Source organism: Pseudorca crassidens, chromosome X (assembly GCF_039906515.1).
Source record: "Pseudorca crassidens isolate mPseCra1 chromosome X, mPseCra1.hap1, whole genome shotgun sequence".
Lineage (NCBI taxonomy): Eukaryota > Metazoa > Chordata > Mammalia > Artiodactyla > Delphinidae > Pseudorca > Pseudorca crassidens.
The window spans coordinates 39,561,788-39,586,475 of record NC_090317.1 but is presented as its reverse complement, the minus strand read 5'-3'; positions in this window follow the sequence as shown (position 1 = coordinate 39,586,475).

Below are 24,688 nucleotides of genomic sequence, written 5' to 3'. Positions count from 1 at the left end.
GGAAGGTTGTGCTTTTCTAAGAATTTGTCCATTTCTTTCAGATTGTCCATTTTATTGGCAAAGAGTTGCTTGTAGTAATCTCTGATGATCCTTTGTATTTCTGCAGTGTCAGTTGTTACTTGTCCTTTTTCATTTCTAATCCTTTTGATTTGAGTCTTTCCCCTTTTTTTCTTGATGAGTCTGGCTAATGGTTTACCAGTTTTGTTTATCTTCTCAAAGAACTGGCTTTTACTTTTATTGATCTTTGCTATTGTTTCCTTCATTTCTCTTTCATTTATTTCTGATCTCATCTTTTTTTTCTTTTTTTTGTGGTACGCGGGCCTCTCCCATTGCAGAGGACAGGCTCCAGACGCGCGGGCTCAGTGGCCATGGCTCACGGGCCCAGCCGCTCCGCAGCATGTGGGATCCTCCCAGACCAGGGCACGAACCCGTGTCCCCTGCATCGGCAGGCAGACTCTCAACCACTGCGCCACCAGGGAAGCCCTCTGATCTCATCTTTATGACTTATTTCCTTCTGCTAACTTTGGGGGTTTTTTGTTCTTTTTTCTCTAATTGCTTTAGGTGTAAGGAGAGTTTGTTTATTTGAGAGGTTTCTTGTTTCTCGAGGTAGGATTGTATTGCTATAAACTTCCCTCTTAGAACTGCTCTTGCTGCATCCCATAGGTTTTTGGTCGTCATGTCTCCATTGTCATTTGTTTCTAGGTATTTTCTGATTTCCTATTTGATTTCTTCAGTGATCACTTCATTATTAAGTAGTGTATTGTTTAGCCTCCATGTGTCTGTATTTTTTAGTTTTTTTCCTGTAATTGATATCTAGTCTCATAGCGTTGCGCTTGGAAAGATGCTTGATATGATTTCAATTTTCTTAAATTTATCAAGGCTTGATTTGTGACCCAAAATATGATCTATCCTGGTGAATGTTCCATGAGCACTTGAGAAGAAAGTGTATTCTCTTGTTTTTGGATGGGATATCCTATAAATATCAATGACATCCATCTTGTTTAATGCATCATTTAAAACTTGTGTTTCCTTATTTTCATTTTTGTTGATCTGTCCATTAGTTAAAGTGGGGTGTTAAATTCCCCTACAATTATTGTGTTACTGTTGATTTCCCCTTTTATGGCTGTTAGCATTTGCCTTATATATTGAAGTGCTCCTATATTGGGTGCATAAATATTTACAATTGTTCTATCTTCTTCTTGGATTGATCCCTTGATCATTATGTAGTGTCCTTCTTTGTCTATTGTAATAGTCTTTATTTTAAAGTCTATTTTGTCTGATATGAGAATTGCTACTCCAGCTTTCTTTTGATTTCCATTTGCATGGAATATCTTTTTCCATCCCCTCACTTTCAGTCTGTATGTGTCCCTAGGTCTGAAGTGGGTCTCTTGTAGACAGCATATATACGGGTCTTGTTTTTGTATCCATTCAGCCAGTCTATGTCTTTTGGTTGGAGTATTTAATACATTTAAATTTAAGGTAGGGGCTTCCCTGGTGACGCAGTGGTTGAGAGTCTGCCTGCTGATGCAGGGGACACGGGTTCGTGCCCCGGTCCGGGAAGATCCCACATGCCGCGGAGCGGCTGGGCCTGTGAGCCACGGCCGCTGAGCCTGTGTGTCTGAAGCCTGTGCTCTGCAACAGGAGAGGCCACAACAGTGAGAGGCCCATGTACCAAAAAAAAAAAAAAAAAAAAAAAAAATTTAAGGTAGTTATCAATATGTATGTTCCTATTATCATTTTCTTAATTGTTTTGGGTTTGTTATGTAGGTCTTTTCCTTCTCTTGTGTTTCCTACCTAGAGAAGTTCCTTTAGCATTTGTTGTAAAGCTAGTTTGGTGGTGCTGAATTCTCTTAGTTTTTGCTTGTCTGTAAAGGTTTTAATTTCTTTGTCGAATCTGAATGAAATCCTTGCTGGATAGAGTAATCTTGGTTGTAGGTTTTTCCTTTTCATCACTTTAAATATGTCCTGCCACTCCCTTCTGGCTTGCAGAGTTTCTGCTGAAAGATCAGCTGTTAACCTTATGGGAGTTCCCATGTATATTATTTGTTTCCTTTCCCTTGCTGCTTTAAATATTTTTCTTTGTATTTTATTTTTGAAAGTTTGATTAATATGTATCTTGGCGTGTTTCTCCTTGGATTTATCCTGTATGGGACTCTCTGTGCTTCCTGGACTTGATTGACTCTTTCTTTTCCCATATTAATGAAATTTTCAACTATAATCTCTTCAAATATTTTCTCAGTCCCTTTTTTCTCTCTTCTTCTTCTGGGACCCCTATAATGTGAATGTTTGTGCATGTAATGTTGTCCCTGAGGTCTCAGAGACTGCCCTCAATTCTTTTCATTCTTTTTTCTTTATTTGCTCCTTGGCAGTTATTTCCACCATTCTATCTTCCAGCTTACTTACTTATTCTTCTGCCTCAATTATTCTGTTATTGATTCCTTCTAGTGTATTTTTCATTTCAGTTATTGTGCTGTTCATCTCTGTTTGTTCTTTAGTTCTTCTAGATCTTTGTTAAACATTTCTTGTATTTTCTTGATCCATGCCTCCATTCTATTTCCATGATTCTAGATCATCTTTACTATCATTACTCTGAATTCGTTTTCAGGTAGGTTGCCTATTTCCTCTTCATTTATTTGGTCTTGTAGGTTTTTACCTTGCTCCTTCATCTGTGACATATTTTTTTGTCATCTCTTTTTTTTTTTTTTGATGGGTGGGGTTGTGTTCCTGTGTTACTGGTTGTTTGGCCTGAGGCCTCCAGCACTGGAGTTTGTGGGCTGTTGGGTAGACCTGGGTCTTGGTGCCATAATGAGGACCTCCAGGAGAACTCACTCCCATTAATATTCCCTGTGGTCTGAGGTTCTCTGTTAGTCCAGTGGTTCAGACTTGGTGCTCCCACCACAGGAGCTCAGGCCTGACCCCCAGCTTGTGAACCAAGATACTGCAAGCTGCGTGAGGAGGCAAAAAAAAAAAAAAAAAAAAAAAAGAAAAGAAAAAGGAAAAAAGGAGTAGAACAGTAACAAGGAGTAAAGAATAAAATAAGATTAGAAAACTAACAGATATGTTAGAAAAATAACAAAATAAAAATATAGATGAAACAACTTGAAGGTAAAACAGAACCACAATGGCAAAAAAGAGAAAAAAAGAAGCTGGCAAAGGCCTTGGCTGTGGGGGTGGGGCTTAGGCAGGTGCAGGGTTTAGGCAGTGGGCGGGGCCTATGCTTAGGACCCACTGGGCCGGAAAAGGCCCTGGGTGGTGGGGTGGGGCTTAGGCTCAACGCAGCAGGAGGTGCCCAGGAGTGCCTCTGGCCTTGGAGGATGGAGGACCAGGTCCGGGACCCCAGCAGGCTCCCTGGGCCCGTGTGGGTGGGGAAATGCTAAGCGCATTCCCCCCGATCCTCCGATCCCGGAGGGTCCCCCCGTCTGCCTCTCCTCCTCTTCCCCCCTCGTCCCTCCCTCTGACACCCCTAGTTCCCTCGCGGCCAGAGGGGGTCTTGGAGGGTGGAGGAGCAGGCCTGGGAGCCCAGCAGGCTTCCCGGGGCCTGAGTGGGTGGGGGAAACACCCTCCATGCCTCCCTTGATCCACTGAGGCCCCAAGGGTCCCTCCAGGCCAAGCAACACCTCCCCTCTCCCTGCCACCCCTCAGGGGTGCTGGTCCTGTCTGGCCTCCATTTTTCCTCCCCGCTCACTCCCGCCAACATTCTACCTGGTCACTCAGGGGTTCCTCCCGTCTCCTTGGGCATCAAGGTCCCCCACCAGTGTCCGGCAGGTGCCCTAGTTGTGAGGAGAGGCAAACTCCACATCCTCCAATGCCAATCAGCTGTACTTCTATATTCTATACACTAGAAATGAAAAATCTGAAAACCAAATTAAGAAAATTCTATTTATAAAAGCATTAATAAGAATAAAATATTTAGGAATAAATTTAACGAAGGAGATATAAGACTTGTAAACTTAAAACTTCAAAATATTGTTGAAAGAAGACCTAAATAAATGGAAAGACATCCCATGGTCATGTATTGGAAGCCTTAATGTTGTTAAGATGGCAATACTACCCAAATTTATCTACAGATTCAATGTAATCTTTATAAAAATTTCAACTTCCTTTTTTTGCAGAAAGGGATAAACTGATCCTAAAATTTATTGAATTGCAAGGGACTTTGAATAGCCAAAACAATATTGAAAAAGCAGAGCAAAGTTGGGAAATTCTTCCTGATTTCAAAACCTACTACAAAGCTGCTATAATCAAAATACTGAGATACTGGCATAAAGATAGACATATATATTAATGGAATAGAATTGAGAGTCCATAAATAAACCCTTACATTTACAGTCAGTTGATTTACTGCAAGGGTGCTAAGACATTCAATGAGGAAAGAAGAATCTTTTCAATAAATGGGGCTGCGATAATTGGATATGCACATGCGAAAGAATGAAGTTAGACCTCACATAATATGTAGTAGGTTTCTCCAGAGAAACAGAGCCAATAGGAATATAATGTTGGATAGGAGTAGTGAGAGCACACATTCTTGTGTTCTTCCAGATAGATAGATAGATAGATCGATGATAGAGTGGAGGGCAAGCTGGAAGCTCGGGAGACTGTAGTTCCAGTCCAATTCTAAAGGCCTGAGAACCAGAAGAACCAATGGTGTAGTTCCAGTCCAAAGGCTGGCAGGCTTGAGATTCAGGAAGAGGCAGTGTTTCATTTTGAGTCCAAAAACAGTAAAAAGCCAATGTCCCACTTCAAAGGCAGGAAGAACTCTTTCTTACTCAGAGAAGGGTTAGTCTTTTTATTCCATCCAGGCCTTCAACTGATTTGATGAGGTCCATCCACATGAGCATTCTACTTTACCCTTTAAATTGGCAGAGGGCAGTCTACTAATTTAAATGTTAGTCTCATCCAAAAACACCCTCACAAAAACACCCAGAATAATGTTTGACCAAATATCTGGGCTCCTGGGGTCCAGTCAAGTTGACATAAAATTAACCAGCACATCGCATTAAAAAAAGAAAACCTAAAAATTGATCAAGGACCTAAATGTACGAGCTGAAACTATAAAACTATTAGAAGAAAACATAGGTATAAATTTTTGTAACCTTGGATTTGAGAATGGATTCTTTAAAATGACACTAAAAACAAAGCAATAAAAAAATAGATAAATGGGATTTTACCAAAATTAAAAACTTTGAGCATCAAAAGACATTATCAATAAAATTAAAAGACAACACACATGAGGTGGATAGACCTAGAGTCTGTCATACAGAGTGAAGTAAGTCAGAAAGAAAAAGACAAATACCGTATGCTAACACATATATATGGAATTTAAGAAAAAAATGTCATGAAGAACCTAGGGGTAAAGCAGGAATAAAGACGCAGACCTCTTAGAGAACGGACTTGAGGTTATGGGGAGGGGGAAGGGTGAGCTGTGACAGGGCGAGAGAGAGTCATGGGCATATACACACTAACAAACGCAGTAAGGTAGATAGCTAGTGGGAAGCAGCCGCATGGCACAGGGATATTGGCTCGGTGCTTTGTGACAGCCTGGAGGGGTGGGATGGGGAGGGTGGGAGGGAGGGAGACGCAACAGGAAAGACATATGGGAACATATGTTTATGTATGACTGATTCACTTTGTTATAAAGCAGAAACTAACACACCATTGTAAAGCAATTATACCCCAATAAAGATGTTAAAAAAGAAAAAAAAGACAACACACAAAATGCAAAACATATTTGCAAATCATGTATCTGAAAAGGGTCTAATATCCAGACTACATAAAAGAACACTTACAACTCAACTACAAAAAGACAAACAACCCAATTTAAAGATGGACAAAGGATTTGAGTAGACATTTCTCCAAAGAACATATACTAATGGCCAATAAGCATATGACATCATTAGTCATTAGGGAAATGCAAATCAAAACCACAATGCGATATCATTTCATACCCTTTAAGGTAGCTATCATTAAAAAACAAAAGAAACAAAAGGGACTTCCCTGGCAGTCCAGTGGTTAAGACTCTGCTTCCAATGCAGGGGTCATGGGTTCAATCTCTGGTCAGGAAACTAAGATCCCACATGCAATGAACCAAAAAAAAAAAAAAGAAGAAGAAGAAAAACCAATAAATAACAAGTTGTTGATGAACATGTGGAGAAACTGGAACCCTCATACATTGCTGGTGGGAATATAAAATTGTGCAGCCACTGTACAAAGCAGTTGAGGAGTTCTGCAAAATGTTAAACATAGAATTACCATATGACCCAGCAATTCCACTGTTAACCACATACCCAAGGTAAATGGATATATACTTAGAATATGAAAATACGGAAACATATGTGCACATAAAAATGTGTACATGAACGTTCATAGCAGCACTATTTTAATAGTTCAAAAGTGGGAACAACCCAAATATCCATGAATTGATGAATGGATAAACAAAATGTCCACCCAATGGAATATCATTTAGCCATAAAAAATGAAGTACTGATATATGCTACATCAATGAAACTTGAAACCATTATGCTAAATGAAAGAAGCAAGACACGAAAAGTCACATATTGCATGATTCCATTTACATTCACTGTCCAGAACAGGCAAATTCATAGAAACTGAAAGCAGATTGGCAGCTGCCAATCTGGGGGAAGTGGGAAAAGGGAAGTGTCTGCTTAGTGGCATGGGTTTCTTTTTGGTGTTATCAGAATGCTCTGGAATTAGATAATAATGATGGTTGTACATCATTTTGAATGTACTCAAAGACACTGAACGGTACACTTTAATATGGTTAAAATGGAGAATTTTATGTTGTGTGAATTTTACCTTAATAAAACTGGAGAGATTCAGATAATCCTTATGGTTTTACAGTCAAGATAGATTTTATGGGGGACCTTACAAAATACAGAGAAGGTGGATCATCAGTCCCAAAATATGTTAATAATCTGGGACAGAGGTTGGCATTCTATGGTATACAGGCCAAATCTGACCAACCTAAAACATTTGCTATATGGCTCTTTACAAATAAAAGATTGTTGACCCCGATCTATGGTGATGATAAGCAATAATCCCTCATGTTTATAGAGTGCATTTCAGTTTACAAAGCACATCCATTTTCTCTCAGCTGACTTTCAAAATAACGTTGTGAAGTAGATGAGGTTTGGTTCCTCCTTATGGGGGGGAAACTGAAGCTTGGAGAGGTTAAGCTACTCATATCCTTGTTCTGTCACTTGCTAGAACTCAGATGGTCTGAGTGTAATTCAGTGTTCTACCCCTATATCCCACTGCCTCTGTGAACACTTTGAAACAGTAACTAAAGGCTCTGTGAAAATACAATACAATTTAGACTTGACAGATCAACCCAAGGTTGAGAAAAAGGCCAATAGAGCTTTGGCTAAATATTGCTGGGATCTCTCTCTCTCTCAGCTTTATATCTCTTCTGGCGATGGTCATATATTTTTCTAAATGAAATGCCACCCATATTGAAGGAATCAGGAACTGTCAGGCCAAAATCTTTCAAGTGTTACAGAGTTGGACAGTTTGCTATATTTCAAGCACATCAGGTCAAACAATATTACAAAAATGGACTCCTCTGTGATATGTCCCTTTATAGGAGCCATGACATTCACTCCTTCCCTTAATGTCCTGCATCCAACCTGCAGCTTCAGCTGTCTTCCAGACGGCATATCATGCAGTCGCTATTCTGTCTTCCCACCAATTGACGAGGTGCCGTATTTCCCTCCCCTGTTGGGGAGGAGGGGCGGGTGGCAATTGATACGGATATTCCTTAATAGGCCCTTGGCACCTGAGTAGCCAATCAGCAGCTTCAAAGATGGGCTCCCTACCTCGAGGTCACTGTTTTCTCCCTCCACCCTTCATCCCACATGTGCCTTGCTTAGTACAATTCCATGCACTGCTCATGTACGATCTGTGATCTTCTCCAGTCAATTCTGGATGATGGTCTCGTATGGAGGGGGAAGGAGCACCACATGCACTGTTGATTCAGGTGCTCAAGGGCTATGAAGTAAATGACTGCCCCTACTGGAGGCACCGTAATAGAATTGTGGGAGATTTATAATTATATCCCTCCATACAAGTCAGTTAATTAATCAGCCCTTCCCACACATTTCCATTAGGTTCCTCTCACTAGGTAGGCCATTTTACTCACAGCATGTAGCTCCTCCACTCAGTTCTCTTCCTGCCCTCTTCTTGGGGATCTTTTTCACTGAGGGACTAGCAAAACCTCTCCCCAGGTGCTTGTTTAAAAAATTCCAGGCCCTTCCCTTCTTTGGGGCCCTCATATAGATGCCAGATTACTGGTTAAGGTCTTAGTACTTTGAATTTAATCTACATGGCCAAACGCCCCTGATTAGTTTAGAAGCAGCTTCAATTCCCCCACCTGATGTTTCAATTGCACCCCTGGATTAGATGCTACCTTAATTTTTGTGTACCCATTAGGGGAAAGAATTTAAAACCCTTTCCTCACTTTCACAGTTGGACCCTGATCCCCTTGCCTATAACACCTGGATTCTAAATATCCTCTGGGGACAAACAGTATTAGCAGCCCCCTTCTTCCATCTAGGTAGTCCCAATGCCTTGGATTTTTTTGTTTTCTTCTTTCTCATGCAAAGACCTTGTCTCATCAGCATCACTAGTACCTCTGGCAGTGTGTTACCTTAGATTCCCGGCAGTTTGCAGCATCCATCTGGACCTCGTCCTTGTTGTATTCTAAATCTCCCCCCTCTTGCTAGGCTCAACCCTCTACATGTTCAGTTTCTAAGATATGAGTCCTAGGTCTGCCTTCCTTATCCAATGCTCCTGCCTCTTTGTGGGGAGGGGTTGAGATTGAAATAGCCTCCATGGTTCTGCCTCAAAATTCTTCCCTAGTTGATGATGTTGCTGTCTTGTTCAGGCTTCACCAGAAGTCTTCTTGGTTCACTCTAAGCAAAAAGCCTAACTCTGACAGAATACTTCAGTGGGCCTCTGTTCCCATATCTCACCTAAGATTTATTAAGGGAAATTCAAATCCAGAACCTCACAGGATACACAGGTTATGTTATGGTGGAATTGTAATTGCACCTGTATTGCTCCCAATCCTGCAGCTGGCAGAGAGGAGCTGAGAATGAGACCAAGCGGCTGTGTAGTTTCTCCGCAGTGATTTATCAGGAGGAGAAAGTGGGTGCTCTCTGGACAGCTTCCTGCTCAGCCCTTTTCTCTTCCAACTCCTAAATCTTTGTTAGGGAGTTTAGGTGGAGTTTTCAGCACAGATTATTGACCACTAAAAGTGAGCTGAAAGCTACTTATACCTTAATGATGAATCTGGCCGTGTACCAAAAAGTCTCCTCCCCAGCCTACTCTAGGCCATTTTGCGGACTACTCTTCTTCCCTCCTCATTTTTAAGTATCCAGCTGGAGTGGACTCTGCATTCTTTAAAGTTCTCTTTATAAAGGAGTAAGGTGTTCATGACCTGCCCCAACCATCTGTAAAAGCGGTGCCACTCAACTAACTTTCTGGAGGGTATATTAGAGCCGTAAGTTGGTTTTTCACTCCCTTGTGTATCAGTGTACCATTAGACTGAGTGCTGTTGAAGTAGCAGAATTAGTGATAGCTTTCAGTTTTGTATTGCTTATGGGAATCTTAGTTTCTATGTATAATTATCCTGCAACAGGCTAGTGATCTTTTTAAAATGCAAATCAAAGCATATCATTCTCCTACTGAAAACCCTCCAGTGCTTATCCATTGTACTTTGAATAAAACCCAAGCTTCTTCATGTGGCTTACACAATTCTGCATGATCTGGGCTCTGCTCACCTCTCTGAGCTCATCCTGCACCATGCTTCCAGCACTCACAAATTCTTCAGCCCCAGAGAACTTCTTTCTGTTCTTTTAACTGCAAGCCTGTTTCTACCTCAGGGACTTGGCACCTGCCATTCCTTTAGCTTGGTACACTCTTTCCTCAGATCCTTGAATACCTGGCCCCTCCTCATCATTCAGATATCAGATCAAATGTCATTCTATCAAAAAGGCTTTCCATGACCACCTAATCAAAGAAAACCCTTTTTCTTCCGATCACTTACTTTCATGTCACTCTGCTTTATTTTCTTCACAATAGTTGCCACAATCTGGAAATTATTTTAATTATCTATGTGCTTATCATCTGTCTGCCCCCAATAGAAATGTAAGTTCCATGAAATAGAGGCCTTGTGTATCTTACTCACTGCTATGTCACCAGTGCTGGGCACAAATAGTTGTTGATGAATGACTGGATGGCATAAGATATGAGCTCATAGCTCTCTGTCAACTTTGTTAAACGACCCTCGGTTATTTTGTCATATATCTTTCAAGACAACAGTTTTCGAAATATAACAGTTCCTGGATACTTGGCTGTCTGACTTTGGATAATTCGTTTATTCAAGCATTTACTGAGGGCTAGGCACTATGCTAAGCACTGGGAATATAAAAATAAATAAGGGGTTTCCCTGGTGGCACAGTGGTTAAGAATCCGCCTGCCAATGCAGGGGACACGGGTTCGAGCCCTGACCCAGGAAGATCCCACATGTCGCGGAGTAACTAAGCCCGTGTGCCACAATTACTGAGCCCACGTACCACAACTACTGAAGCCCGTGCACCTAGAGCCCGTGCTCCGCAATAAGAGAAGCCACTGCAATAAGAAGCCCGCGCACCGCAATGAAGAGTAGCCCCTGCCCTCCGCAACCAGAGAAAGCCCATGCAAGCAACGAAGACCCAACGCAGCCAAAAATAAAAATAAATAAAATAAATAAGCAAACAAACAAACAAACAAATAAATAAATAATACTCCAGCCTCTGCCACCAGGGATCTCATAGTCTATTGGGAAGGTGGACCTATAAATTCTTGTAGTACAATGGGGTAAATGGTATGATAGAAGTTTGAATTATGTGCTGTGACAACACTAAAGAGAAAGAGTCCATCTCTTTGGTGCTGAAGTAGGGATGGAGGTGGTTCAAGGATATAATCTCAGAGGAAGTACTATGTTAGCTGGATCTTGAAGAATGGATGAGTTCATTGGGGAATGAGGACAGGAAGCACATTCTCTCATGTGTGGACTATGGGAAAGAGAAAGAGCATTGGCTATTCTGGGGATGGCACGTTGAAGGCTGTTACTAGAACACAGAGTGATTGTGGGAGATGAAGCTGGAAAAGAAGGCAGAAGTCTGTTGCGTTGAAAGTAGTTTTCATCTCAACAGGGGTGGGGGCACCTATGTGATGCTCCCTATATACACTTTACCCGCTCCAAAAGAAGTAAATTAAGTTGCCACCTGAGAGTTAAACTAGTAAAATTCACATGCAAGGCACAGGATTAGATATCTGGAAACCAACCAGGAAATTATCAGTAAACACGTGACTGGAAATTTTGCAAACTCTCAAAACTCTGCTCAAGGTGAACTAGGACAAATCTTAAGGAGGCAGAACTGGAATGCAACTGTAATTTTGGTAAGTGGAAACCAAATTAATTGTATTATACACTTCTTGGAGTGAATAGAAAGTAGTTGGCCAGCTAGAAGCAAAGAAATGACAGTTACCAGCCAGCTCCATCCAAGAGAATGATCTTGGCCAAGTGAACCCGGCGTTATGGGTTCTTTGGCAAGGCTGGCCCTATACTGATGAGAGTGCTTCAGGTTGTCTAATCTGAGAGATCCTTTTTATGATCAACTAACTCCCCTTGTTCTGATTTTATGCTCACCAAGCAATGCTTTGAGAATTTACTTGGCTCCCCATACAACTTGCCCACAGGGAAAGAATACACTGATATGCCCACTCAAGCATTTTAGCCTGTTTAACAATTGTATTTCTCATTTTAAACTAATAAGTTGGCATGCCAGTATAGCTACATGAAAGACCAGAATACCAATATATTTGTGGAGGATAGAGAAATATAGATATAAATACAAACATTATTGAAGTCTCTATGTATCAAAAAGCCACGTGAGCCTGCTTAAGTTGACTTTACCTTATTGAATTCACTCAATCCAGACTCTGATCTTTAGCCTTGCAGAAAGCTAATTTTGTCTTTATGCTGAGAGTCCAGACATCTCCTGCAAGGTTTTGGAAGCAACCAACTGGTATTCCCCAGGTGACGGGACCATCTGCCTTGCCATGTCCTGCACTCCGAAGTTTACTAAGGGGATAGTGTTCATTCTTCTGTGTTTGTTTTCAAATATGCCATTCATATTGGAGGAGTTCAATCTGAGAGAATGAACATTGCTGTCAAAAGGCATGTGGACAGAAAACATTCTGGTTCCTTTTTTTTTTTTTTTACTTTCCATTCTCAAAATCAGACCCTCAGAAAAGGATTTGGGTACAGGTGGTTTATTTGGGAGGTGATCTCAGGAAGCGCAAAAAGAAAATAGGGAAAGTGAGACAAGGAAGAAAAACTAATATGGAGAATGTTAATGTGCAAGTTACCTGTGGGCAGCTGGGACTCAGGCCTGCTGGGAACTTTCTGAGAAACTGTGTGAGATGTGTCTCAGAATCATCCCGCTGGAGGACAGAGAGTCTGTGATATTTGTCCATGGACTTCCATCCCCACTGGTTGAAGTTTAGCCTCAGTGGTGTTAAAATAGCCTGCACTTCCAGGGCACAACTGGGGGAGGCAGAGCAAGCTTCTATTGTGCCCAAGAAAGCCGCAGACAGAGAGGAAAGACAGTCCACTTAACGTGGATGACTGTCAGGACGCTGGAAACTGCAGCTGCAGGTGAAATCAGGTGGGCCAGGGAATATGGGGCCTCAACAGCATCTTGGACATAACTGGAAACAAATCTGACAGACGTTGAGACTCCAGTGGACACAGGAGCAAAGGATATGAACTGGCAAACTGTACACAAAAAATATGAATGCCAACAATAATATTTTTAAGCATTTAACCTCAGTAGTAATCAATGAACTGCAAGTATAAATGAGATGCTTTTTTTTTTTTGCGGTACGCGGGCCTCTCACTGTTGTGGCCTCTCCCATTGCAGAGCACAGGCTCCGGATGCGCAGGCTCAGCGGCCATGGCTCACGGGCCCAGCCGCTCCATGGCATGTGGGATCCTCCTGGACCGGGGCACGAACCTGTGTCCCCTGCATCGGCAGGCGGACTCTCAACAACTGCGCCACCAGGGAAGCCCCTGATGCTATCTTTTTTTGTCTATCAAATTAGCAAAGGCCAATTTTTCAATTGAAAAAAAGGGTACTGATGGAATACACTCTCATTCACTGTAGGTGGAATTGTAAATTGGCAAAACCTTTCTGAGAAGCAGTTTTTCAACGTGTATCAAGAGTCTTCACAATTTTTATGTCTTTCAACTGAGGAATTCCTGATAAAAGATAAGGATGTTGATCTCAGTGTTATTTATAACACTACATGTCCAATAATAGGGGAATGGTTGAAATAATTACAGTATAGTCACATACTAAAAAATAGCAAGACATAGAATCAGGTTTTCAAATATTCAGCCACATTGAAAATGCTCATGATATATTAAATGAAAAAGCATAATCCAAAACTGTACATACAGTATGATCTTATTTTTTTCAATTCAGAGATGACTTAGATTGTAAGAAATTGGTTTATTAATAGCTTGGGGGAAAAAAAACACTACCTTTAATATACCCAAATTGTGTTCTGCTGATAGTAATGTGCATAGATCCATACAATTTATACCACTTTCTTCTTCAGGAACACCCCCAAAAGTAGAGTCTAACCTTTCTTCACATTCCAGAATCTAAAGATCCTTCTGAATTACTTTTGGCCATTGGCAGTGTCGCAGCATGTTGAGTTGAGATGTGGCTGCTTTTCATAACCCTGGCTTGTGGTGATACGACAAGATCATATCAAAGCATGTAGAAGAATCTTGGGAGTTCATCCACATTTCCTCTTCGGTTAAACTCATAGCTTCTTGTTTTCTTTCCGTTGTCTATTTTATTTTCAATTCAATTACATTAGCTAGAAATCAATCAGACTTTCTCTTGAAAGTCACTCAGAAGCTTTTGACAGATAGACGTTCAGTGCCTGAGTAATAGTCCCTCACAATGCATGCAACGGTCACACCAACCTTCCCTAGCTTTGAAAATTTTATGATCTATTCCAAGAGATCTGGCAATTTCTACTGTCTTTAATTGCATTGTCTGCACTATGACAGGCAATCTTCTGCAGACAAAATAATTTTTCATTTCAATGATGCATCATAGTGTAATTTTTAGAAGACATTTTAAGTGACAATTAGGGAGAAAGCCAAATTTAAGTTAAAAATTTAACCACGAGTGATGCAACCAATGCAAATAACTCACTTGAAGTGAGAGTCAGATGAACAGATATCCTCGACACCTGGCTAAGTCTGCGCACACACAGGCAATGGCAACAATATCACAGTGGATTCTTCTGTCTGGCCATTTGCAAATCACTTTTGACATCCATTATAAGATGTATCCTGATTTCAGAAATGAAGAATATGTGTCTCAGGATTCAGGAAATGTGGTTTGAAATATGTCTACAAGCATACAGAAAAAAGACAAAAAGGAAATGCACCAAAATGCTTACAGGTTGTGTATACTTCAGCTTATCTTCATTCTCTGAACATCTGAAGTAAGCTTGTTTTACTGTTACATTGTAAAAACATTACAGGTTTTTTTTTAAAGAACTGGGCTTTGTATTTTAAAGGCTGTTGCTCCCCTTTGGGATATAAAAAGTTGGAATAGAGAAAGACAAGCTGGATGGATACTTGCAGGACCACGGTAATCTTTGGGATCTTCCTGGCCCAACAGAACAAATAAATGAGTACTCTCAACTCAGAGGATAACTTAAAAGTGAGGAAACAAATCAGAAACTCTGAAGCTGCATTTGCTGTTCCAGTCCAGTTTCTGATTTGTCATACCATTTCGACAAGTCACTTACTTCTCATACTTGTTTTTGCTCCTGGAAATAGAGGCCTTCCTCTTCATGGTAGTGGCAGAAATGTGGCTAAAAACATAAACAAAAACATTGATCAAATACTTCATAATCTTGCTTGTGTTCCCATAGACAATGCAAATATACATCAAAAATCCATATATTAGGGCTTCCCTGGTGGCGCAGTGGTTGAGAATCTGCCTGCTAATGCAGGGGACACGGGTTCGAGCCCTGGTCTGGGAGGATCCCACATGCCGCGGAGCAACTAGGCCCATGAGCCACAACTACTGAGCCTGCGCGTCTGGAGCCTGTGCTCCACAACAAGAGAGGCCGCAAAAGTGAGAGGCCTGCGTACCGCGATGAAGAGTGGCCCCCGCTTGCCACAACTAGAGAAAGCCCTCGCACAGAAACGAAGACCCAACACAGCAAAAATAAATATAAATAAATTAATAAACTCCTACGCCCAACATCTTCTTTAAAAAAAAAAAAAAGGATGAGCTTTGGAGATTATGTTTCAAATTCCAGCTCCCCTACTTTAAAAAAAAAAAAATCCATATATTAGCTGGCAAGTATTTGGAGCTGATGCTTGAGGGCCGTTTCTGTCCCCATAGCCCATTTCTTAGGAGGATCTCACCAGAAAGTTTCCTCAGGGTGTGTGTGTGAGGGGTAAGGGGGTGGGGAGGGGTGTGTGTGTGTGTGTGCGGGGGTGAGATTGGGGGGGTGGTATTGGGGGTGTGGCTGTGTATGTGGTGTGTGTGTATGTGGTGTGTGTGTGTGTGTGCACAACACATTGGGAAATACAGACCAGGAGTGCAGTGGTGGTGGTGAACAGAGAGCCTTGGGGCTCACAGTCTCACACAGTTCTGCTTCTGGGGCTTGGGGGAAATGCCAGGGCTTGTGTAATTTCTGTTACTGGGCACAGGCAAATGAATTCTATAGTGGTAGCCCTTGGGGGCACTCTCCAACTGAGAGAACTTCATTTCAGCTAATTAACGTGGCCTCCGTTCCCACTACTTGTGGATGAGGAGACAGGCCTGGAAAACTTGCTCTACGTCACACACTTTTGCTAAGTCTTACCCCCAGGCCCGACTCCTAAAGCCAAGCTGGGAGAAGGGGAGACGGACTATCAGTGAGGGGCTCTGGCTACAGGCAGCAGAGCCAAAGTGTGACATGAGGAGAAGTAGCAGAGCTCACAGCACCTTACCCAGTACAGCCCTCAGGAAATATGCTTTGAAGTGTTGCAATACTTTAGCTCATTTAATCTTCCCAACAGCTCAAGGCTATGCACAGTGGGGTTTGGAGGAGCCCGGCCTGCTTGGTTTATGTCTAGCACAGTGTAAACAGCCAAAGCCCAGTCACTGCTATTATTCTCATCACCGTCATCATTATTCCCAGCCCAGAAAGGGCCTGCTAATCAATACCTTATCCCGGCAAGATTGTCACCATCACTCCATCCCAACCTGCACTGTCTTACCCTGGGAGTTTAAATCACTCCTTTGAGGTAAAGCAGTAAAGACCCTATTAAGATGCAGGTGTTTTCCGGGAGATGATCTGCCTCAGGCCTTTTTCATGCATCAGTAACTTGGCAACGTGATGGTACTGGGCAGCCAGGGTGGGGATCCAGAGAACTGTGTGACTCAAGAAGGAGGAACCCAGAAATGAGGCTGCTGGGCCTTGCAAAGTTGCCTCCAACGAGACCAGCCTATAGCGTAGGTACGCAGGACAGTGGAGGGGACTGAACCAACGAATCACCCCAAGTCTGGCACACTGCCGTGTCTGTAGGGATCAGAAGGGGAGAGATGAAAGCAGTATAAGCCAGGAGGAGTCTCATACCTCAGCCTCAAAGCCAAGAAGACCCCAGGGTTTTTTTTTTCCCCATTGGCTTGCCTTTAATTAGACTTAACCCTTATTTATTTATTTATTTATTTATTTATGGCTGCACTGGGTCTTCCTTGCTGCGTGGGCTTTCTCTAGTCACGGTGAGCAGGCTTCTCACTGCGGTGGCTTCTTTTATTGTGGAGCACGGGCTCCAGGTGCACGGGCTTCAGTAGTTGTGGCATGTGGGCTCAGTAGTTGTGGTTCACAGGCTCAGTAGTTGTGGCACACGGGCTTAGTTGCTCCGTGGCATGTGAGATCTTCCCGGACTAGGACTCAAACCCGTGTCTCCTGCATTGGCAGGCGGATTCTTAACCACTGCGCCACCAGGGAAGTTCCAACGCTTACGCTTTTTTTTTTTTTTTTTTTTTGCGGTACGTGGGCCTCTCACTGTTGTGGCCTCTCCCGTTGCGGAGCACAGGCTCCGGAGGCTCAGGCTCAGCGGCCATGGCTTACGGGCCCAGCCGCTCCGTGGCATGTGGGATCTTCCTGGACCGGGGCACGAACCCGTGTCCCCTGCATCGGCAGGCGGACTCTCAACCACTATGCCACCAGGGAAGCCCCAACGCTTATGCTTTTAAAAGTGGAATCACAGAAAGCAAGGGTATAGGGGAATAATTTTCCAATACTTTTCTTGTAAACTCAAATTCTTCTTTGGAGTAAAGCAGGCTTTTACTGCTCACAAGGTTATTTGTGAGCTGCAAAATTTTTTTGCTGTATTCCTCCATTCAATCTGGCCACCACAATCAGAGAGAAAACACAAGGACACTTTTTTCTTGCATCTGTAGTGGAAGAAGAACCCAGGTTTTGAGAGGTAAAATTGACCCCAGACTGGTAGAAGAAATATGTCCTTCTCCTTCCTGGGCTCTCAAGTATCGTGAGGGGAGGTCCAAGGAATTGTGTGTATGACTAGGTGGGGAGGGATACTTTTTTTTCTTTTTCTTTTTTTGTGGTATGCAGGCCTCTCACTGTTGTGGCCTTTCCCGTTGCGGAGCACAGGCTCCGGACGCGCAGGCCCAGCGGCCACGGCTCATGAGCCCAGCCGCTCCGTGGCATGTGGGATCCTCCCGGACCGGGGCACGAACCCACGTCCCCTGCATCGGCAGGTGGAGTCCCACCCACTGCGCCACCAGGGAAGCCCGAGGGAGACTTTTTTCACCAGCAGCAAGCTAGATGCTGCTTTGGACAAACCAGCAGGACACAATAATTGATTGCCTTCTTGCTGCAAAATCAAAATGGCTTTTGATGTTCAGCCATTCATTGCCATAACTGGAATAATAACACAATTCATTTTAGCTGCAGCCCTGCAAATGAATGGCTTTAATAATGGCTAATTTGGGATGATGAATGTACCATTTGGGGGTGACATTAGTGCTGAATAAGGAGAAGGGCGTGCAAGAGACAGAGGGAGGAAGGGTTGAGCTACACAAGGCTAGCCATGTTTGCTAACTTCCAAGGCTGCCAGCCCTTCAATTCCACTCCACAGCATTGATTTAGCAAGCATCTACTCCACACCTGGCACTGGGCTGAGGGTTGGAGGAGATTCTGAAGAGATATATGACTAGGATGACCACATATCCCGGTTACCTTAGGACAGTCCTTGTTTATGCTGGGACCTGATGCAATTATTAACACCCCTTCCCTACTCTAAAAAATATCTTGGTTTGGGCAATAAATTACATTGTCATTCTGTGTGGCTCACTCTCTGCTTTTCATGAGCATACAGCTTTTCTGGGAAGACAAGACATTTATGCACATGGAGCGATTATAGTGTATCAGGAAACAGTGCGTAACCAATAGATGAATCAAATAAGCACAAGCAACAAAATCAATGCTTACAAGTTTGAAATTGATGATGGCTGTGGATTTCAATACATTGAAGGTGACTTTCACATGCATGGGGATGATAAACCCCAATATGTTATCTTTCTTGATCTTCACAGCAAACTTAATGTGACCCCCCCCCATCTCATAGATAAGGAACTAGGGGCCCAGAGAAAGGAGCTGATTGCTCAAGGTCACAGAGCTAGTAAGTGATGAAGTCAGGATTTGAATCAAGGACTATTTTAACTTGAAAGCCAACTATAGGGCTTCCCTGGTGGCGCAGTGGTTGAGAGTCCGCCTGCCGATGCAGGGGACATGGGTTTGTGCCCCGGTCCGGGAAGATCCCACATGCCGCGGAGCGGCTGGGCCCGTGAGCCATGGCCGCTGAGCCTGCACGTCCGGAGCCTGTGCTCCGCAACAGGAGAGGCCACAACAGTGAGAGGCCTGCGTACTGCAAAAAATAAATAAATAAATAAATAAGGCAACTACATTTCACCTTCAGAACTAACATCAGTGCTGGTTGGAGGGATCAAGGGAGCCCATAAAGGAAGTTTACTGTTATCGAGGAATGAATCCACAGGTAACAGGGAACAGAGTAAAAAAAAGTGATAGATGTAAACCTTAGAAGAGAGAATAAAGAAATTTAGGTGAGGTGCGATTAATCGGGGATGATTTTGCACCAGGCGGTGAGTTTTGCCCTAGGTTTGAAATTACTGATGAATATGGGTTAACAGAGAACAAAGAAGGTGCTTTCTCATGCGACGGAATGATAAACTCCAAATCAGGGTACTCTTACTCGGAAGTGGGGAAGTGGATGGGAATGGGGTAAACAGGAGATGCCAATTATATTTGTAAGGTCTGATTTCTTAAACACAATGGTGAATAAATGGGTGTATATTAGGCTATTCTATATATTTTGTATATCTCAATATTTCATGATAAAATTTTTTAATAAGAGAGAGATTGGTCTTTACAGAGGAGAGAAACATATTAAGCAGGACACAGAAGCAGGGACAATAAATGTCCGTTCTGGTGAGGTTTTAACCAGCACCCTTCTGTCCGGACCGAGCATCCGTAATCTTCCTTGCACAGTGACCTGCTGCCATTTCTCCCTCTCAGCCCAGCACAACGCTTGTGAAAGCCTTGTGTGGCCCTCACTCTTATTTGGCTCAAGTCTTGGAACTTCTAAAAATGCCCATTTCCTGGCCTTCCTTTAAGGCCTGTGGTCCATCTGTCTCGCTTGCTGGGGGGCATTGTGAACGCTGCACTAAGTATTGGCCTGTTTACTACTTGGGGGATTTGATATGTAAACAAAAGCTTTGTGTCTTCCCAAGTACTTGGCCTCCTGATTGTTAACTGGGGTCAGAGGCCTCCTCTCAGCCCCTCTCCAGCTCCGCAAGACAGAGGGGCGATCCGGAGGGGCCCAGGGAACTGTTGAAAGACCAGGGTTTGGTCTCCTTTGGGCCTCGCTGCCCCTGTACAGCGATAAGCAGAAGCAGCAAAGGAATCCATACAGATTCCATCACTGTGGCTCCACCGGGCTGTAAACAGGCCATAATGCGAGGTTGCACATCCTTCACCGCCAAACAGGCTGCAGTGGCAGCCGACACATGGTGAGGGAGGACTCCAGTGAGCAGATCCTGCCGGTGGCCACAGCATAGGTGCCAGTTGTGAACCCCTGGGTCTTGCTGCAAAATGAAGAGCAGGAAATGCATTAGCAGGGTGTGGTGGGCCCTCTGAAAATCCCTAGCACGCCTCTCTGTGTCTTGGGGCAGAGCTTTAGTCCTCAAGGCCAGCCTCACCTGGTCCAGGGCCTTGGGTTCCAAGCCCTGAGCCACTGACGTGATCTCTTTTATTTCAGCCTGGTCCAGGCTGACTTCCCCTAGCCACTGTCCCAGGCAAGTGGAGGAGCCTGGAGGGGCCAGGAAGGCACCTCGCATTTCCTCCTGGCGGATGAACCTGTAACAGCTCTAACTGTTCGATGCACGCATGTACTCATTACCGTGCAGGGCACTCCTGGCGCACGAGGGGCATTTCTCCTAGCACCCTTTGACCCAGTCTCTAAGGTCACTTGTCCCAAATCCCTGCATGGATGTTATATAGAGAGAGAGCCTAAGAGGAATTCCAGCTCCAGGGCTCTGTGATTCCACCCCCTCTGCTCTTACCCCCAGGACTCCCCCTCACCGGCCTCTTAGGCTACACCCAATTTAGCATCCCACCCCTGCTACAATGTTTGCAGCAGCTCCTCATTGACTATGATAAAGTACAAATTCCTTGGGTGACTTTCAAGGCCCCTCACAATCTAGTCCTGACCTATCCCTTCAGCCTCCATCCTCATTGCTTACTCTCCATGACAGATATTTTGTTTCTATCATGATTTCCCTGAAAACACTCTCCCTCCTTCCTCTGCTCTTTCAATAAGGATGCATTCGTGAGCAGAGTATAGCGGAAAGGGCTTTGGAGCCAGACCTCAACTCAGGTCCCGCTCTTATCAGCTGTGTGACCTTAAGCAGGTCACTCAAGCTCTTTGAGGCTCAGTTTCTTCATCTGGAGAAATGAAGACTTTTTTTTTTTTGATGTCTTTTCCCATTTGTTTGTTGTGAGAAGCAAATGAGGTAACATATGTAAAGGGCCTACTGCAAAGCCTCTTCCCTTTGTTGAAAGAGCTGAACGTAAATAACATCATCCAATGATTAGTTTCAAATATATTTAGAATGAGTAAATGCTGTATATAATTTGGTGCTTTCTCACTAATCCTTAACAAAAATCTAGTCACTCAGAATTTTTAGTCTGGTGCCAAGTAAATACCCAGCCTCTGCTCAGGCTGCTCCTGGTCTGCATCTTTCTCAGCAGCCTCTCTGCCTCAGTCATAAGAACACAGAAGCCTTTTTATTCTCTTGGCCAAGAGGCATCAGTCAGCATCACCTGGGAACTTGCTGGAAACTCACATTCTCAGCCACCACCACCCTAGACCTAACATTCAGAAGCTCTGCGGGTGGGCCCCGCAATCTGGCTTTTCCCAAGCACCCCTGCCCCAGGAGACTCTGATGCACGCTCAGTTTGAGAACCACGCCTGCTCTGCAGCCTGGGGCTCATCTGAGGCCACATTCCCTCGGGCTTATCAGTGCTACAGATCCGTCTGCCACCCAGAAAGAGGGAGGCATGACTTGGCAGGAGTTAGACGACTCCAGAAGAGACCAAGCCTTTGACAGGAGGTCCCAGGCGTAACCTGTGCTCTTGGCCACTGTAGGCTCCCCGGGAGCGGGTTGCTGAGCTCTGCCCACTGAGCTAGAACCTCCTCCAGGGCACACGGGGCAGTGCCTACCACTGGGCAAGTCGTTCCAGGACCAGAGACTCGTGACCTTTAAGCCTACTCAGCATAGCCCCTAAAGCAGTGGTGGTTCTCAAAGTGTGGTCCCCAGACCAACAGCATTAGTACCACCTGGGGACATGTTAGCATGGGAATTCTCAGGCCCTGCCCCAGACCAATAGGTGATTTTGATTCAGGTTCAAGTTTGAGAACAACCGGCCTACACTTTGCAAACGCAAACTAGTTTAACTTCATTTGCTTTTTCAGCTGCCCCATTCTCTCTACTTCTTTCTTCCTTACTACACGGAAGATAAAAAGGGAGACAAAAACATATTGATAGAGAGGGTATACAAAACCCTGTTTCCTAATTAGAAGGAATTCCCTTTCCACTTTACTCTTTGAATTTACCTGTTCTGACCAGTCGTATCAAATAGGACCCATGGGTGGTCTAACTCGATTTACATTTAGTACTTATTTCTCCAATGGCTTGTTGCTAGTGGTAAAAGCTTTGGCACATGAAATAGAACATTCGGAATACAATATGAATAAGCATTTTTGAACAGAGATTTAGTTTCATTGCAGCCACTGGCATGATGTGCTTTACAGCTCTAATTTCAGTTCCAGTTGTGAAGACTTGAGAAAGGCAAACAGATTTCAGAAAATAAATAGATAAAATAAAGGGCAGAGGTGGGAGAGATATACGCTCCAACTGTCATATCAATTAGAGATCTAAATAGATCTAGAGAGCTAAATTAGGCAATTTTATAGCCAGGGGAACAGGGAAACACAGTGCTGGAGCATAATTAAACTGTGGAGCCCTCACCGTGGAAGGAGGGGGCTGGAGGACAGCAGGGTTGACTGAGGGCCTGGATAGGAGAGACCAGGGACGGGAAGGGGCTCTGAGGGAGAAGCCCAGAGGGCAAATTAGGGCCAAGGGCTCAGACCTACGGGCCAGTGGCACAGAGGACTAAAGGACTTCCCTTCCCACAGTGATGGCTCCACAGAGTTCTTGCTGGGAGAGGAATCGGCACTCCCCCACTGTACCTGCCAGTCCGAGGGAGGCGGCAGGAGCAAAGTGCTAAATGGGCCTCCTGATCTCCCTCCCAGTGCCCCCAGGACTGCCCCCCACCAGGTCTGTGCAGCTCCATCCCTTTTCCCAGTTATGGGGAGCGTGGCCGCTTTCCTCCAGCTCAATGCCAGGCATAAGCCCTTCCTACAGAAAGGCACTCTCCTTTCTGGGCTTCGTTGGCTTTTAAGTGAAATCTTTCTCCTCCTTTCTCTTCCCAGGGTCTTATCAGAGGCCTGAGCGGACCTGCCCCAGGACTGGTACCTCGGTCAGCACAGAGCACACGTGTGCTCTGTGACTGTGATTTCCATGATTTCCATTTTCCCATCGTGACAAACCTGGGCCTCACGCCTCCTGGCTCCGACCTGACAAGAATCCCAGAGCATCCCAGGGGGAAGGAGAGGGCAGCTGCAGCTACCTGGAGGGGCAGGAAGGGGGCACCTATGGGGGGGGGTCCGGCTCTCCAGACCAGGCAGGAGTGTGCCGTTAGCACCCGAAGCTGGCTCTCCCTGGAGAGCTCACGGTGCCAGCTGGCCAGCGTGCCAGTTGGTCAGCTGTGAGTCAGGGAGATGTGGTCCCTGGGTATGTGGGGTTCAGAGGGCAGAAGGCACTTGTCTAACCTATGGGCGAAGGACTAGATGAGTAGCTTGTTAGCTCACCCAGGTGGGGCTAGTCCTGGGGTGTGTGTGTTTTGGGGGCACGTACATGGTAGGATCTGAGTGTGCTTCAAAATAGGCCAAAATGCTAGAATTCTCACCATTGGAGTCCATCCTTTGGATTAAGGCATTGAGAACTTAAAGTGCACTGTTCTCTGGGAGAGGTAACAGCCATTTCCCAAACCTCTCAGGAATATTAATTAGGTTAGTAGGTAAGTTCTGCCCCCCCCCCCCAGTAGAGCCTTAAAAAGAGCTTCTCTACCTGGACACATTCCTGAGATAAGAGAAAGGTTGGATGTGGATGAGGTCATGTGGCCTAGAAAGGGTAGCGCCGAAGGGGGAGAAAAATCCAAAGTGGATGTAAGGAGTGTGATGTCCCAAGGCAGGAGGCGGGGGTGAGGGAGCTCGCCAGCAAGCTGTCAAAGGCAGGCCTTCCTCCGTGGTGCGTGGAACAAGCGTGCACCGGGTCTAAAAGGGCCTGAATTCTAGCTCGGCTGCTTCCCTGTGAATTGGGGTAACTTAACTGTTCTGGGCCTCAGTTTTTTCATCTGCCAGAAGGGAGTGGCAATCCCTGTTCTACCTGCCTCGTTGGCTTATTGTGAAGCTAGGATGAAAAACAAAGAAAATGAAACTTTGTGTAAACCACACAATACAGTATGAATGAAAGGAGTATGATTATTTTATTTCGCAATCTTGCCCAGGGCTTTCTCGTATTAAAAGTGGGTTTATGAAAATGAGCCATTCCTGATTGTAAAATATAAGACTGACGGTGAATTTCTTTCCTGGTTTCGCTTAGGGATGAGTCTTGCCTGTTAGCGTCCCTGGTCTGAAGTTGCAGCCTTCTCCAGCTTTACCTCCTGACAGCCTTTCCTTTCTCCAGCCAGGCCCCAGCACTGTTTCCAGGTCTAGGGGCATGGTGAGATGCTTTCAGTGGAGGTCTCAACTCAGTCTTTGTAGAAACCTAGAAACCCACTTGTGCCCCCTTCCCTCGTGCCATAGCCTCCTCCTAAAGACCTTTTCTTTGCATTTAGCATAAGACCTTGTCCAGATTCTCAGTCTAGC